Source organism: Heterodontus francisci, chromosome 2 (assembly GCF_036365525.1).
Source record: "Heterodontus francisci isolate sHetFra1 chromosome 2, sHetFra1.hap1, whole genome shotgun sequence".
Taxonomy (NCBI): Eukaryota; Metazoa; Chordata; class Chondrichthyes; order Heterodontiformes; family Heterodontidae; genus Heterodontus; species Heterodontus francisci.
In genome coordinates, this window is record NC_090372.1 from 159,523,527 (window position 1) to 159,540,522 (window position 16,996).

The 16,996-nt window shown below is 44.3% G+C and overlaps 1 protein-coding gene and 1 long non-coding RNA gene across 3 annotated transcripts in view; one reads left to right on the top strand and one right to left on the bottom strand.

Moving 5' to 3' along the window:
- Window positions 1-16,996, top strand: part of itga8 (integrin, alpha 8) — a 239,702-nt gene that overhangs the window by 201,030 nt on the left and 21,676 nt on the right. The window lies entirely within an intron of this gene.
- LOC137347826 (uncharacterized) overlaps window positions 1,637-16,996 on the bottom strand; it is a 69,751-nt gene continuing 54,391 nt past the window's right edge. Inside the window, exons 2-3 of the long non-coding RNA XR_010969024.1 lie at window positions 2,333-2,373; window positions 1,637-1,716 (exon numbers count right to left, since the gene is read on the bottom strand). This is a non-coding gene — a long non-coding RNA (uncharacterized lncRNA). The remainder of the gene's footprint in view (window positions 1,717-2,332; window positions 2,374-16,996) is intronic.

The window sequence follows — 16,996 nt, forward strand, 5'->3', positions numbered from 1 at the left end:
ACCCTATCAAGGATCCGCTTTGTTCCCCTGCTCTCTCTCTCCCTCTCTCTTATATCCTCTGCTGCCGCTGCTGGTTTCTCTGATCAGGTCCGCACTGTTCCCTGCACTCTCTCTCTCTCCCTTTTATTCCTGCCACCACTGCTTTTGTCTTTGATCAAGTCTGCACTGTTCCACTGCTCTCTCACTGTTATCCTCTGTCACCGCTGCTGGTGTCTCTGATCAGGTCAGTGCTTTTCCCCCACTCTCTTTTATTCCCACCACTGCTGCTGGTGTCTACGAATATGTATGCACTTCTATATTTATGCAATATGAAATAATCAACAGTATCATTGCAAATTAAATAATACAAATCTTGACCAAATACACTATATATCTTAATAATGGTTTGTTTTACCTCTGTGCATTTAGAAATTTGTATGTTCATCAGTTGAATAAGTATCCACAGTTTGCTTCTTTCTGCATGAATTACTAATGAGATTTTGTCATATATATAAATTTGTCAACAATCAGCAGAGCACTTATTCTGTACTACACTCCACTTTCATTTCTAAGAGGCAGCTCTCTTGTTGCTACTGGATCTTTACATCTGACTTATTCATCTTATCTCTTCTGATATATTATGGAACAATCACTATAGCAAATATTGTCTAATAACACAAAAAAGGTTGGTTTTATGAATGCAATTTATTGAAAGTATAGTATATTTCATACTGTTTATTGGGAGGTAGTTAGAATATCTGCTTAGATTCTTTATCAATTCAGACTAACGAACGTGTGCATTTTATTATGTAACTGCATTTGGATGAAATAAAGTTTTAACTAGCTTATGTGATGCAGGGTTGAATGCAAATTTTCATGGTCTGGAAACTCTTTGGCTACTTTTCCTATCTCATAAATGATCTTATTTGTTTAGCTTCATATAAACTAACATTAGGCTAATACTGATGTTTGTGAAAAATTCTGCAGTACTCCAGAGCAGAAAGATCATAAGATAGTCATACAAAATATTTATTTAAAAGTTTCAAGTTTGTGATTAAAAATCAGGAGATTGTTCAGTTATCACAAGAATCTGTGCCCACTTTTGCAGTGACCATATTCCTTTTCTTTTTACTTCTGATTTAATTTAGACATTTGTAATCACAGTTCTTTAACCTAAAGTTACAAAAAGTGAGGCAGCCCCAAAATAACTATCCAATTTTCCCTATGGGAAAGCATCTGAACTCTAAATTGCTAACATGCTGTTTATTTATTTAGAGATACAGCACTGAAACAGGCCCTTTGGCCCACCAAGTCAGTGCCAACCATCAACCACCATTGAGACTAATCCTACATTAATCCCATTACCCTCTCACATCCCCATCTTCCCTCAATTCCCCTACCACCTACCTATACTAGGGGCAATTTATAATGGTCAATTTACCTATCAACCTGCAAGTCTTTGGCTGTGGGAGGAAACCGGAGCACCCAGCGAAAACCCACACGTTCACAGGGAGAACTTGCAAACTCCACACAGGCAGTACCCAGAATCGAACCCTGGTCGCTGGAGCTGTGGTGCTAACCACTGCGCCACTGTGCCGCCCTGTGTATAGAGCAATTGCAGCTGAAGATCCATGACCTACCATTCAGTGCCAAAAATCATCTCCATAAAGTTTTTCTCCAGAACGGCTGTGAGATATACGAGGATTGTCAATTCTGGTTAGTCATATTCCTGGAGATCTGATGACATGATTTGACATTTTCAATATTTAATCACATAATTTGGAAGTGTCATTGTTATTTATAAAAGGTAGATCCTCTGTAGTTCAGTGTTTTTGCATCCACAGAATTATACCTAGTAAGAGTTAATGCTCCTTGGCTTAGGTTTTGTTCTGAATGTGAGATCATGTTGAACTTATTCATTCTGTTTTCACTATATCTCAAGGATGGCATATCTTCCATTTTTGTATGTTGTTTGGGTCATTTGCAAACACTGGATCAAAATGAGCATTACTTCTTGTGGCTTCTCTGACGCACTGGGTCAAGAAGCAGTTATGCATTACATTAGCAACAAATTAGGTAAGAGTAACATAAATAAAGAACAAGAATCTTTAACAGCAGGAAAAGGCAATTAGGTCCAACTAGCCTGCCCCAGGTATGTGCAAGTAGAGCCAAAAATTCAACCAGAATCAAGATTCTCAAAATGATATGCTGTAAGTTGCTAAGTTCAATGTTAAGAAATATGGACTGTGCAGTCCATAAGTTCAGTTATATTACATTTCTCATTAGTTTAAGGGACAACTCAATATTTTTTTAAGTATGTATATTTAAATTTTGTTTGTTTCTTTATACTTACAAAACATTGCTGAGTGTCTTTCTTAAGGATGAAACACAGGCCTGTGAGAGAATGAGTTGGAAACACAAGTTCAGTAAAGGATTACTAACAGCAAGTGATTTGATTCCCAAAGAAATGCTAGTGTTTTGCAAAAATAAAGCAAAATGTTAGAATCCATTTTTAAAGCCATATTCTTTAGAAGTGTTGATTTTACTGGGATCTAATATCAAAAGTAATTTCTGCACAGCTCATTCATTCAGCCCAGCAGCTTGGAGTCTGTGGCTGCTTGATGAGGAAAAGGGAAAAACAGCTCCTGTGGTCTGAGAGGGGCGGTGTCAGTAGTTGCAACTGAGACCTGTATGATACTGTAAATCATTGTGTAATGTACAAGTATTTAAGTATGTGCAGTAAATGCAATGATATATCATTTCAGACTATCAAGTACTTCAAAATAGATTTGCAGTTAACAGTGGATCACTTTAATTACTGAGCTTTAACATGCCTAAAGTTCTTTTGTGACTAAGAATGAATTATTACATTTATACTAGTGAACAAAAAATGAGAGCAACTTGCATTTATATAGAACCTCTCACAAAATCATAGAATAACATAGAAAATTGTTACAGCACAGAAAGAGGCCATTCAGCCCTTTGTGTCTGCACCGGCTCTCAACATGAGCAATTCAACTTGTGCCACTTCCCCACCTTCTCACCGTAACCCTGCACATTCTTCCTTTTCACATAACTATTCAATTCCCTTTTGAATGCCTCGATTGAACCTGCCTCCACCACACTCAAGCAGTGCATTCCAGACCTTAAACACTCACTACATGAAAAAGTTTTTCCTCATGTCACTTTTGCTTCTTTTGCCAATTACTTTCAATCTGTGCCCTCTCGTTCTCGATACTTTCTCTGACCCCTCTAGGCAATCAAAACTAGTCCAGGGGTCCCCTCTGGTCCTGATTAATGTTACAGAGTACTTACTTCTTGATTTTTGCTTCAGGCAGAAACAAGAGCCAGAAGAATTTTCAATTTCAGGTATTGAGGAACCGGGAACTAATAGAGTTCAGCAAAAACAGGGAAGATAGAGGAACAAGATCTGGTGTGGCATGAGCTAATATTTAGGGAGCATGCAGGGTGAGAGGCTGGACAGGTGAGCATTGGAGTTGTTGAGTCAGAAGGTGAAAAGCATGATGAGGGTTTCAGCGCCTGTGACCTGAGGCAGGGCTGGAGGTGGGCCATGTTATGGAGGTAGATGTATGCCGTCTTGGTAATGGAAAATTAAGGAGTCAGAAACTTGGCTCGAAGTCAAATAGCATGCTGAGACTGTGACCAGTCTGGTACAGTCTAGACAATTACTGGGGAGGAATATGGGATCAGTGACGAAGGTATGGAGTTTATGGTGGCAACCAAAGACAAAAATTGCAGTCTTTCCATTGTTTAACTGAAGAAAATTGCAGCTCATCCATGACTGTATATTGGACAAGCAGTCTAATAATGCAGAAGCAATGGAGGGGTCGAGGCACGTAGTGAAGAGGCAGAGCTATGTGTCAGCAGTGTAGATGTGGAGGTTGACCCTTGACAGTGCATGATGTTGCCAAGGGCAGCATCCAGATGAGGAAGAGGGTGGGGCTAAGGATGGAACTTTAGGGGGCTAAGGAGGTAACAGTGCACAGCTAGCAAGAGAAGCTATTACTGAAGCCATTACTGGTGTTTCTCTAGCTGAAATAAGACAGGTAAGAGCAGAACCAAGAAGGAACAATCCCACTGAGCAGGAATATGGAGGAAAGGCATTGGAGAAGGATGGTCTGTCCCCATTTTAAAGGCTACAGAGAGATTACAGAGAATGAGTAGAGATAATGCACCACAGTTATAGCTGCAGTCACAAAGGATTTCATTTCTGACTTTGTTAGGGCCATTTCGGTGCTATGGCAGTGATGGAAACCTGATAAAGAGATTCAAACATGGATTTGCATGAAAGATTAGCACTGATTTGGGAGGTAACACATTTTTGAGGGGGGAGTGAAGTTATAGATGGAGCAGTAGTTTGCAAGGACAGAGAGGTCTAGCGTAGCTATTTTTAGTATGGGGTAATTATGGTGATTTTTAATGGGGGATGGACAGTATCTGAGGAGAGCGAACTCTTTAGAAGAGGTCATTTTAACCCTTCCAAAAAAAGGGCAGGTGGGAATTAAAATGGGCTGGGATAACTTACCAACTAACTTTTTTTTATTCATTCATGGGATATGGCGACACTGGCCAGGCCAGCATTTATTGCCCATCCCTAATTGCCCTAGAGAAGGTGGTGGTGAGCTGCCTTCTTGAACCGCTGCAGTCCATTTGGGGTAAGTATACCCACAGTGCTGTTAGGAAGGGAGTTCCAGGAGTTTTACCCAGCAACAGTGAAGGAACGGCGATATAGTTCCAAGTCAGGATGGTGTGTGACTTGGAGGGGAACTTTCAGGTGGTGGTGTTCCCATGCATTTGCTGTCCTTGTCCTTCTAGTTGATAGAGGTTGTGGGTTTTGAAGGTGCTGTCTAAGGAGCCTTGGTGCATTGCTGCGGTGCATCTTGTAGATGGTAGACACTGCTGCCACTGTGCGTCGGTGGTGGAGGGAGTGAATGTTTGTAGATGGGGTGCCAATCAAGCGAGTTGCTTTGTCCTGGATGGTGTCAAGCTTCTTGAGTGTTGTTGGAGCTGCACACATCCAGGCAAGTGGAGAGTATTCCATCACACTCCTGACTTGTGCCTTGTAGATGGTGGACAGGCTTTGGGGAGTCAGGAGGTGAGTTACTCGCCTCAGGATTCCTAGCCTCTGACCTGCTCTTGTAGCCACAGTATTTATAGGGCTTCTCCAGTTCAGTTTCTGGTCAATGGTAGCCCCTAGGATGTTGCTAGTGGGGGATTCAGCGATGGTAATGCTGTTGAATGTCAAGGGGAGATGGTTAGTTTCTCTCTTTTTGGAGATGGTCATTGCCTGGCACTTGTGTGGCACGAATGTTACTTACCACTTATCAGCCCAAGCCTGGATATTGTCCAAGTCTTGCTGCATTTCTACACAGACTGCTTCAGTATCTGAGGAGTCACGAATGGTGCTGAACATTGTGCAATCATCAGCGAACATCCCCACTTCTGACCTTATGATTGAAGGAAGGTCTTTGATGAAGCAGCTGAAGATGGTTGGGCCTAGGACCCTACCCTGAGGAACTCCTGCAGTGATGTCCTGGAGCTCAGATGATTGACCTCCAACAACCACAACCATCTTCCTTTGCACTAGGTATGACTGCAGCCAGCGGAGGGTTTTCCCCCTGATTCCCATTGTTTTACAAGGGCTGTTCCCTCAGTTTTACTAGGGCTCCTTGATGCCATCCTCGGTCAAATGCTGCCTTGATGTCAAGGGCAGTCACTCTCACCTCACCTCTTGAGCTCAGCTCTTTTGTCCATGTTTGAACCAAGGCTGTAATGAGGTCAGGAGCTGAGTGGCCCTGGCGGAACCCAAACTGAGCGTCACTGAGCAGGTTATTGCTAAGCAAGTGCCGCTTGATCGCACTGTTGATGACACCTTCCATCACTTTACTGATGATTGAGAGTAGGCTAATGGGGCGGTAATTGGCCGGGTTGGACTTGTCCTGCTTTTTGTGTACATTGCAGGGTAGATGCCAGTGTTGTAGCTGTACTGGAACAGCTTGGCTAGGGGCGTGGCAAGTTCTGGAGCACAGGTCTTCAGTACTATTGCCGGAATATTGTCCGGGCCCATAGCTTTTGCAGTATCCAGTGCCTTCAGTCGTTGCTTGATATCACGTGGAGTGAATCGAATTGGCTGAAGTCTGGCATCTGTGATGCTGGGGACTTCAGGAGGAGGCCGAGATGGATCATCAACTCGGCACTTCTGGCAGAAGATTGTTGCAAATGCTTCAGCCTTATCTTTCGCACTGATGTGCTGGGCTCCCCCATCACTGAGGATGGGGATATTTGTGGAGCCACCTCCTCCAGTCAGTTGTTTAATTGTCCACCACCATTCACGGCTGGATGTGGCAGGACTGCAGAGCTTCGATCTGATCCGTTGGTTATGGGATCGCTTAGCTCTGTCTATCGCATGCTGCTTACGCAGTTTGGCACGCAGATAGTCCTGTGTTGTAGCTTCAGCAGGTTGACACCTCATTTTGAGGTATGCCTGGTGCTGCTCCTGGAATGCCCTCCTGCATTCTACATTGAACCAGGGTTGGTCTCCTGGCTTGATGGTAATGGTAGAGTGGGGGATATGCCGGGCCATGAGGTTACAGATTGTGGTTGAATACAATTCTGCTGCTGCTGATGGCCCACAGCGCCTCATGGATGCCCAGTTTTGCATTGCTAGATCTGTTCAAAATCTATCACATTTAGCACGGTGATCGTGCCACACAACACGACGGACGGTATCCTCAATGTGAAGGCGGGACTTCGTCTCCACAATGACTGTGCGGTGGTCACTCCTACCAATACAGTCATGGACAGAAGCATCTGCAGCAGGCAGATTGGTGAGGACGAGGTCAAGTATGTGTTTCCCTTGTGTTGGTTCCCCCACCACCTGATGCAGACCCAGTCTAGCAGCTATGTCCTTTAGGACTCAGCCAGCTCGGTCAGTCGTGGTGCTACCGAGCCACTCTTGGTGATGGACATTGAAGTCCCCCCAGAGTACATTTTGTGCCCTTGCCACCCTCAGTGTTTCCTCCACGTGGTGTTCAACATGGTGGAGTACTGACTCATCAGCTGAGGGAGGGCGGTAGGTGGTAATCAGTAGGAGGTTACCTTGCACATGTTTGACCTGATGCCATGAGACTTCATGGCGTCCGGAGTCAATGTTGAGGACTCCCAGGGCAACTCCCTCCCTACTGTATACCACTGTCCCGCCACCTCTGTAGGGTCTGTCCTGCCGGTGGGACAGGACATACCCGGGGATGGTGATGGCAGTGTCTGGGACATTGTCTGTAAGGTATGATTCCGTGAGTATGACTATGTCAGGCTTTGCTTGACTAGTCTGTGGGACAGCTCTCCCAACTTTGGCACAAGCCCCCAGATGTTAGTAAGGAGGACTTTGCAGAGTCGACAGGGCTGAGTTTGCCGTTGTCGTTTCCAGTGCCTAGGTCGATGCTGGGTGGTCCATCCGGTTTCATTCCTTTTTATAGACTTTGTAGCGGTTAGGTACAACTGAGTGGCCTGCTAGGCCATTTCAGAGGGCATGTAAGAGTTAACCACATTGCTGTGGGTCTGGAGTCACATGTCAGCCAGACCAGGTAAGGACAGCAGATTTCCCTCCCTAAAGGACATTAGTGAACCAGATGTGTTTTTACAACAATCGACAATGGTTTCATGGCCTTCATTAAGCCATCATAATTCCAGATTTATTAATTAAATTCAAATTCCACCTTCTGCTGTGGTGGGATTCAAACCCATGTCCCCAGAGTAATATCCTGGGTCTCTGGATTACTAGTCCAGTGATAATACCACTACGTCACCGCCTACCCTTACACCTCCTACCAACTTCAATGTTAACTGCTGTTAAGAAGGGCACCAATTGAGTCCACTGGCAGAGTCCAAGATGCAGTGGTTGGTGGGGTGAATGGGATAGGAAGGAAGTTAACCCCCCACTGGGTGGAAGTTCAATGAGGGAGGAGAATGGGGCACTTTGGGTCACTGCTGGTAAGGGTGTCTTGATGTGCTCTTTGGAGAATGCCAAGAGAGACACAGAGGGTAGCTGTGGGCTTATTCAAGAGGGATTCAAGGCTGGAATGGTGGAAGGAAAGTAGAAAAGCTGAGGAGTAATGACAGGTTGGGGTTGGGATTAGGGGAATCATTTTCAAATTAGGGGTACCAAGAGAGGACAATTAAAAGTTTTCATGACTGTGTAACAGGAAGGGGAGAAGACCAGAGAAACAACTTATTGAGCTGGTGGCAGCAAAGAATTGAAAATAATGGCACAGTTAAAACACAAACAATCATGTTCCTTTGAATTGAGCAAATACATTATCAACCTGACCTAAGGAATTAATCCAAGTTCGCAAATGTCAAAATGAAAGAGAACAGTAGAAAGAGAACTAATAATCTCAAAAGGGCGCGCAACCCAAATTCAAATAAAAATGTCAATCAAGTGAAAAGGAAAGTCTCAGAGCTCCTTAAAATGACTGTGGCCTGAAAGGTATAAAGCTTGATGATTTAATTTCCAATGCTTGGATGATTAGCTTATTACTGATTCTGGAAAGCATTATAGTGATTGCTGTCTGTTTTAGTCCTAATAAATAACATTATTGCAATGTCCATTAAGTTCTTCTGTAATATGCTTGCAAAGAATACTTAATAATGTCTTGTAATATTGAAGTGGAATATACTTTGTCCCTAATAGGTTTTGCTGCATGAAATAAATAAATTATGTTCAGTTCATACATAACTCAACATTCTCTTCTATATCTTGACATGCACTACCCAACCTTTCAGATAATCTCAAAATAGAACCAATATAAAACATTTTTAAAATGTAATTATGTAAAGAACCTGAACAAAATTCACATGTACATGTTGTATTATTTGTACCTTAGTGAATTTGACATGTTTTTATAGAAGTGGTTGGGATGGCTTGAAAGAATGTAGAGTTTTCAAAGTGTGTATGATTGGAAGAGGTTACAGAGGGATAGAGAGGGGCAAGGCCTGAAGGGTTTAAAACACATGGGTGAGAAGTTTACATTGGCATTCGTGGACTGGGAGCCATTGTAGGACGGGGTAAGCAATTAAGGCGGCAGATGGAATGTTGGCCTTTATTGCAAGGGATATGGAGTATAAAAGTAGGGAAGACTTGCTACAACTATACATAGCATTAGCGAGACCACACCTAGAGTGCTGCATACAGTTTTGGTCCACTTATTGCATTGGAGGCAGTTCAGAGAAGGTTCACTAGGTTGATTCCTGGGATGAAGGGGTTGTCTTATGAGGATAGGTTGAGCAAGTTGGGCCTTTACTCATTGGAGTTTAGAAGAATGAGAGGTGATCTTATATAAAAGATTCTGAGGGGGCTAGACAGGGTAGATGCTGAGAGGATTTTCCCCTTGTGGGGGAATCTATAACTAGGTGGGCAGTTTCAGAATTAGGGGTCTCCCATTTAAGATGGATTGAGGAGGAATTTCTTCTCTCAGAGGGTCATTAACCTTTGGAATTCTGTGCCTCAGAGAAGTGGAGGCTAGGTCATTGAATATATTCAAGGCTGAGTTAGACAGATTCTTGATCAACAAGGGAATCAAGGCTCATGGGGGGCAGACAGGAAAGTGGAGTTGAGGACACGATCAGATCAGCCATGATCTTATTGAATGGTGGAGCAGGCTCGAGGGGCTAAATGGTCTACTCCTGCTCCTATTTCTTATGTTCCTATGGGACTTGGTGCAGGCTGGGATACAGGCAGCAGAATATTGGATGACTTGAAGTTTATGGAGGGTGTGGGTTGGGAGTCTGACCATTAGAGCTGTAGAATAGTCGAGTCTAGAAGTGACAAAGACATAGATGATGGGCATCCAATGGCAGAAGATAAGAAGGAATCTAATTCTCAAAATACTGATAAGTGGGCTGCATCCTCAAATTTACTTTATTTTTCCCCTCACTCTTCACTGTGCTGCACCTGGACAGGCCTCATGCCCACACTTTGAGAACAATATTCTACAATAATGCTGATCACTTCAAAGAATTTTGAAAACTGTTTGCTTTCTGTGCTATCATGGTTCCAAACATCTTCCTCCCTATTGGGGGATTGTATTCTGGAGAAAGTATTGATACATTGTTTGACAAATATAAGCATCTCAGCTTCAGAAAAAAAAATCCTCAACTTTGTACTTTTAACTGTATGTGCCTATGTACTCACTCCTTTTAGTGAGTCATGACAAAAGGTGTTAAAAGTTGCCATATTTTCTGGTCATGGGTTGACAATCTCCAGCAGGTAAGGTTTGGAATCATCTGCCTCCAAAGTCATTTGTATGCTAAACGGAAAGGAAGGTCACTTTGGCAACAGTTTACCATACCTTGCCTGAAGGTATTGACAGAATTTGAGTATCTCTCTCCAGATAAGTGATTTTAATTGCCATGGCAAGGATTGACCTGATGCCAAAGAAATAGTTGCATTTTCATGCTAACCTTCCTTCACAGCCGCTAATGACCTTGTCCACCTTTCAAACTGGAGGGACTGCTTAGTTATACCTAACATTGATTCATCTGATCACCAAGAAGAACACAGCACCGCAATAGTTGACATATTTTGACTTGTATCCAAGAAGTCTTTTATTGTTATCTTGGTGCATCTAGAAAGGAATAGAAATTGCAGTGTTTGGCTCTATGAACTGGAATAATCTCAAACAGGAAGCTGATACTTCAGTCTTGCATTCCAAATGCCTTTTTTAAAAAAGCAGACTTCATTCTGGCTCAGACAAGGATATTGTATCTAGTGCCGTATCCCATCCAAACAACTATGTATTTGCGTTGGCTCACAGACTTAGTTTAATGAAAGATACATGGCAACACTTTCCAGAGAGCAGAAATACATTGGGGATGATCCTATGAGCATATGCTTTTCGATAATTTTTGTTCACAAATCTAAGTATGAGAAGACCCTGTACTGATCTTGTCAGAGGTATAAGTCTTAGATTAAATACAAATTACCTGATGTTCAGATGGAAAACAAGGAAGATATTTAGATTTGCTTCCGATATTGAAGCCTGCAACAGTTGCATTCCACTCTTGGATGAGAAAGGCAGGAGCTGAGCACTACTTTTTTACAGAAAAACCATCTGAGGCGTAAATTCAGCTTTCAATTGCCACGTCAACGTTCAGCAACTCAATCAGATAAATCCAGACCTGACACAAGCAACTTTGAAAAGGTTTATCTTGTTCAGGTTGTTGATTTGATTTCCCAGATGCTTAGCTTTTCAAACCATATCAAACCCATTGTCCCATTTCAGTGCTGGAAAATGTTTAATGACCTTACCAGGTTAGGCAAAGTCTCTCAAATTGTGTCAAAGGTTTGAATTACTTATTGTGAGTGCCCATGATAGCTTACTATGTCTTTTCCATCCCAGTCTTCATCTCAAAATGTTCCTTCACTTACATTCTTACAGGTTTTCAGCCCACAAAAAAACTATCTTGTTCATCCAAGAATTACTTATAACTGCATGTCATAGTAACCGAACATGATTTGACCCTTTCTACTTTCTTTTTCCAAGGATGAGATAGATTCTGAGCTAGTGCTCTGTATGAAGCGGATTCACTATAAATGCTGGGGAAAGAGGCTTTGGATAGGCGAGACAGGGAAGTAACCGGGCGGGTTTGTGATGGCAATCAACTCCTCTTCCTATATCATCTTTCATTACTGAACCATTAGATGTTCTTTTCTAGAGACCAGTAGCCACACAGAGCCCAGTACCTATAGCATGGCTGGAATACTAATGGATGGTTCTGTCTTTCAGTACAGCACCAAATGCATGCCCTCCAGCCAGTCCCCTCTGATGCCTACACATGTGACAGAAAGTAGGCTGGGCCAAATTTACCTTGCAAAACAAGAGGCAGTGTTTGCAAGCAGATCCATCTCAGGATTCAGCTGTTAAGAAACGAGGCCCACCATAGTCGCAAGAGACTCCTATTGTAAGGCAGCACCCATGCACAGCAAATTCTTAGCTGGCACATAAGATCCTATGGGCGGAACTTTACCTGCCAAGGCGCGGCCAGGCTTCATCTAATTCTCAGTGTGTGGGGAACCCAGCATTTTCCTGCTCTCTTCCGCATTTAACAGATGCACGTTCAGAAGCGAGCGGGAAACCCCCTTGAAGGTGTTGGGTCAGATATTTAAATATGGAGCAACTTAACCTTCTATTCATACATGGATTTCCCGAGCTGTGTGGATCTCGCCAGTGTGCACAGGTGAGAGCACAGCAGGAAGTCATTGATCAATGAAACTGATATGCTGGAAAGCATTTAAATAGAGAAACTGAACAGATGAAGTCATGCCTGTGGGAAAGGTTTGCACTCTTGGTACTTGATTTACAGGACAGGAACAATGTTTTGGAAATCATTTGAACTACCTTGGATCTTGTTTACCTTGCTGTAAACTTATCTGCTCTCAGCCTTCACTGCAGAATGGGAGCAGCTTCTGCAGCCATTATATCAACCTCTGAAGAGGAACAGGAGGACCAGCAGCAGCAACAGCAGCTGCCTTCTCCACAGCCACATGCTGTTCCACAGGGTAGAGGGGTAGGACACAGAGCTACAGCTTGAACAAGGCGATACCCCCACAAACAGGGTGTACAGACAGAAGATCTACTTCCTCGACATGTCTGAGCAATAGTGCTTCAGAAGGCTCAGACTCTTGCGGCAGCTTGTTGCTGACATTTGCAGCCTCTTGAAACAAGACCTCCTTCCAAGAAGGCCAGGTGGACATGCTATGTCAGTGACTGTCAAACTCACCAACAATATACCCTATAATTTTCTTTTGAGCGTATGGGTGATCGGTTTAAATGTGTAGCCCCTTTAAAATTTTGTGCGCGGTTGCGCATGCACAGTAACTTAAAGGAGACAACTTGTGAGCAGCCTATATGGGAAAGCTTAGAGAGAAAATTGGTTACCACAGCTCTGAATTTCTTCACCTCTGGCTTCTTTCTGACATCAACTGGGGACATTTGCAGGATTTCACAATCTGCAGCGTACAGGTCTGTCTCCCAATTCACAGATCCCATGTATACCAAAGCTGCCCAATATGTGCACTTTTACCTTGATGATGCTAGTCAGACACAGAGAGCTCTTACCTTTGCTGCAATGGCTGGATTTCTAAAGATTCAGGGAATCATCGACTGCACCCATGTGGCAACTAAGGTACCATCAGATAATCCTGCAGTGTTCATCATCCGGAAGGGTCATAGAGTCATACAGTGCAGAAACAGGCCCTTCGGCCCATCGTGTCTGTGTCGAAATTCCAGGAGGGATTCCACTCCCTCAATATGCAGATCATTTTTCTAAGTTCATCATGCACATATATGCAAGATTTCCTGGAAGCTGTCATGACTCCTACACCCTGTGCCAGTCAAGTCTACCACAGGTGTTTGAACCTCTTAGCAGGTTGAGTGGGTGCCTCCTTGGAGACAAGGGCTACCCTCTGAGGAGCTGGTTGTTGACATCTGTCAGGAGACCTGCCAATGACGCAGCTGGTCTAGGCCAGCATGCACTCAGTGACCTGCCGCATCTGATCCTGAGGTTGACCACTCTTTCCATGGAAGTGGGAATCAGCGCAAATTCCTGACATATCATGGCACTCATGCTAGAAATTGGCTCTTCCAATCTCTCTCCAAGGGCACACACTGCCTCTGGAAATACTGACAGAAGCACACACATTTCCTCTTGCTGCTCTACAAATTCCCTTTCTGTTGATGACCACTGATACGCAGCATCTGTACCCAGATGAGCAGAAATTGAAGTGTCCTGCACCTTCTGACTGGGACTCATCACTCCTGGTCCTGTCTTCAGTTCCTGCTCCTGTCCTGATCACATGTGATGTGCTCCTCACCATGTGCCACCCTCTCTAACTGTGAGGCTGGACCCACCAAGTTGAGTTTATCTGTGCAGGTGGACAGTGTGCAGGAGTCATGTGAGAGTGCATCCTTAGAGTGCTGGTCCTCATCTGGGGATTCCTTGAGCTCCCCCCTCATCTCTTCCATTGGAACCTGCGATGCACCTGTGGGAGATGAAAGACCCAAGTTAGTGCTAAGTAGGTGAAATAGGGTTTCAAGTTAGCAAAGTGCAGATCATGACATTTAGTATGTTGATGACATCAACATAAGTGACAGTTAAATGCCAAGTGACAGTTCTTCATCTAATGCTGTCACCAGGTATCTGGGCCACTCCCATTTCTCCATTGGCATCGACCTGTACTGGTGCCAGCCTATTGATCTCAAGTACTTCTTCCTCCATTGCGGGTGGGTGGCAGTGAGTGCAGGTTCATGCCCAGTTCTCTGCCTGTCCCTGGAGTTGTGGTCTGTCTTCTCCTGCAATGAGAAAAGGCAGAGAGTTCAGAGTATGAGAAGTGAACTGATTGAGGATGGAGGGTAAGAATTTGAGGAGGGTGACTGGGAGGAATGGATGTGAGAGGGTATTAGGATGAGGGTGAGTGTGAGTGTTGTCTGTTGAGATGTGATTTGAGGAGGAGGCTGGAGAGAAAGTAATGTGTGTGATAGCAAAGTGTGTCGGTATAGGAGTGCTAGGGAGGTCAGAGCGTGATGGCTAGCAGCTGGGAGTTGTATAACACTCACCATGCCGGACCGCATAAGGGCATTAAACCTGTTTCGGCACTGGATCCAGGTCCTGGGCCCCAACCTCCTGCTGCTCACTGCCTCTGCTACTTGCTGCCAGGCCTGCTTGGTGAGGCTGGCTAGCCACCTCCTCCTGTCCTCAGGGACTAGGACTTCTCTTCACTGCATTCAACATGACCTCAAGGGCGAGTCTGAGAACCAGCGAGTGGCAGCCTTCTCATATCTTGCCTCCATTCTGCACCAGTTTCCTGCTTCCCACTCGGATCTTGAATGCTTCACAGGGCTGGCTGCCTTTGTGAGCCCTGCTGGGGTCCCTTTAAATAGAGGTCCTTCATTGTTTGTTTAGGTATGTTATCCCTCCCGCCCTCCCTGATTGGTCAGGGGACCCATAGGTGTGTGCTAATGCTGTGGCTCAGTGAAAGCACCTGGGCAAAGCTCACTAATTAATCAAATAGGTTCCCAAGCTGGAAATGGTCCTGCTGTTTCGGCAGGGATTAAGTTGATAAAATTACGCCCAATGAGACACATTTTGACTTTTCATCTCTGGCCAGCAGAGCATGCCAGCTGGCTGCCCAGTCCAGCAGTGAAGAGACCGCAGCGATTTTGATGCCCAGGCCTCAGTAGGTAGCCATACAAGCTGAAAAGGCTACATCTATTTAAAAAGCAAACTGAATTCTTGGCTTTATAAACAGAGATATAGAATATAAAAGCAAGCAAGTCATGCTAAACCTTTTCATGTCAGTGCTTAGGCTCCAACTAGAGTATTGTGCCCAATTCTGGGCACCACGCCTTAGGAAGGATGTCAAGGCCTTATAGAGGGTGCAGAGGAGATTTACCGGAATGGTATCAGGGATGAGGGACTTCAAGTACATGGAGGGTCGAGAGAAACTGGTGTTGCCCTCCTTAGAGCAGCGGTTGAGGGGAGATTTAATAGAGGTGTGCAAAACCATGAACAGATTTGATAGAATAAATAAAGGGAAACTGTTGCCAGTCGCAGAAGGGTCAGTGACCAGAGGACACCAATTTAAGATAATTGGCAAAAGAACCTGAGGTGAGGTAAGGCGATATATTTATGCAGCAATTTGTCATGATCTAGAATGCACTGCCTGAAAGAGTGATGGAAACAGATTCAATAATAACTTCCAAAGGAGAATTGGATAAATATTTGTGGGGACAAATTTGCAGGCCTACAGGGAAAGAGCAGGAGGGTGGAACTAATTGAATCAGTCTTTCAACGAGCTGGCCCGGACACGATGGCCTCCTTCTGTTCTGTATCATTCTGTGATTCTATCCTGTGATACCACCTGACACGGGCACGAGGGCCACCCAGGGGTAGGTCTGGGGAGGAATTGATGCAGCCATAGCGATGACAGAAATGGGGCAGTAATTCAAAACGTAGCATGTTCGGACTGTTGGCTGTCCCAGTTCCACCAAGCAGGAGGCCTCAAAATCTGCTCTTAGGGGTTTTGAGTAAAATTCGAGTGGCACCGAAGTTGTTGTGCATAGAGATGATGGCCTAAGGAATTGATTCTTGTGACAGGCTGACTCAAGCTGGTTGCAAGAACCTATCACTGCTACAACAGGGAGACCTGACCCACACTCGATACCGAGCCTTAGGCCTCATTTACATGAGGCCAGTGAGCTGCATCCACCTGCTGGGCATCCCCATACTGCTCGGTAACAAAGAGGACTGCTGGTTAGAACACATGCAGACCACCTTTCCCTAAATGCATGAGGCTCCCTATTTATACATGCAAAGAGCCTAACACCTTTTCAGGTGTGAGCATTAGATGCCTCTTTTCCTACCTTCACCAATATGGCAGGTGGCAGACTTCTGGTGCTCAATGAGTTTGTGTGCCCTGTCTGCCCACCATACTGGATGTTTAGTCTCATATTTTGCACTTGAAAAATGGGTGCGAAGCCTTCAAGTTTCTAGGCCATTGTTTTTGGAAAAGTGCGGGGTGTGCATTCATTGAGTGGCGTGAATGGAACCTCTGTGAGTTTTGCACACAGGACCTGTAAACGGTTCTTGCAAAGGAAAGAGGGAAAGTGTACACAAGACGTATTGGAGCACAACAAATAACTCTTGCAGCTGGGATAAAATGTGGGTGCATCATTGTTGAGCAAGCAAGCTGAGCCTGCTCTGTTGGGCTTAAAGCTAATTCTCAGTTGTACAGTCTGCATTTTCAAAGTAGTTTCTTTTCACCTGTGAGCATTTTGTAGGTTGTGCATGGATCACTTTGTGCCACTTTGTAAAATGACTTTGCTGTGCTACACTTTGAACTAAAAGTTGTTAGTAGCTGTTGCGATACAAGTAGTATTTTGTGTAGCTGAGAGGGTGGTATTTTCTGTCTCAATTTTCACACAGCTGGATGATTTAATGA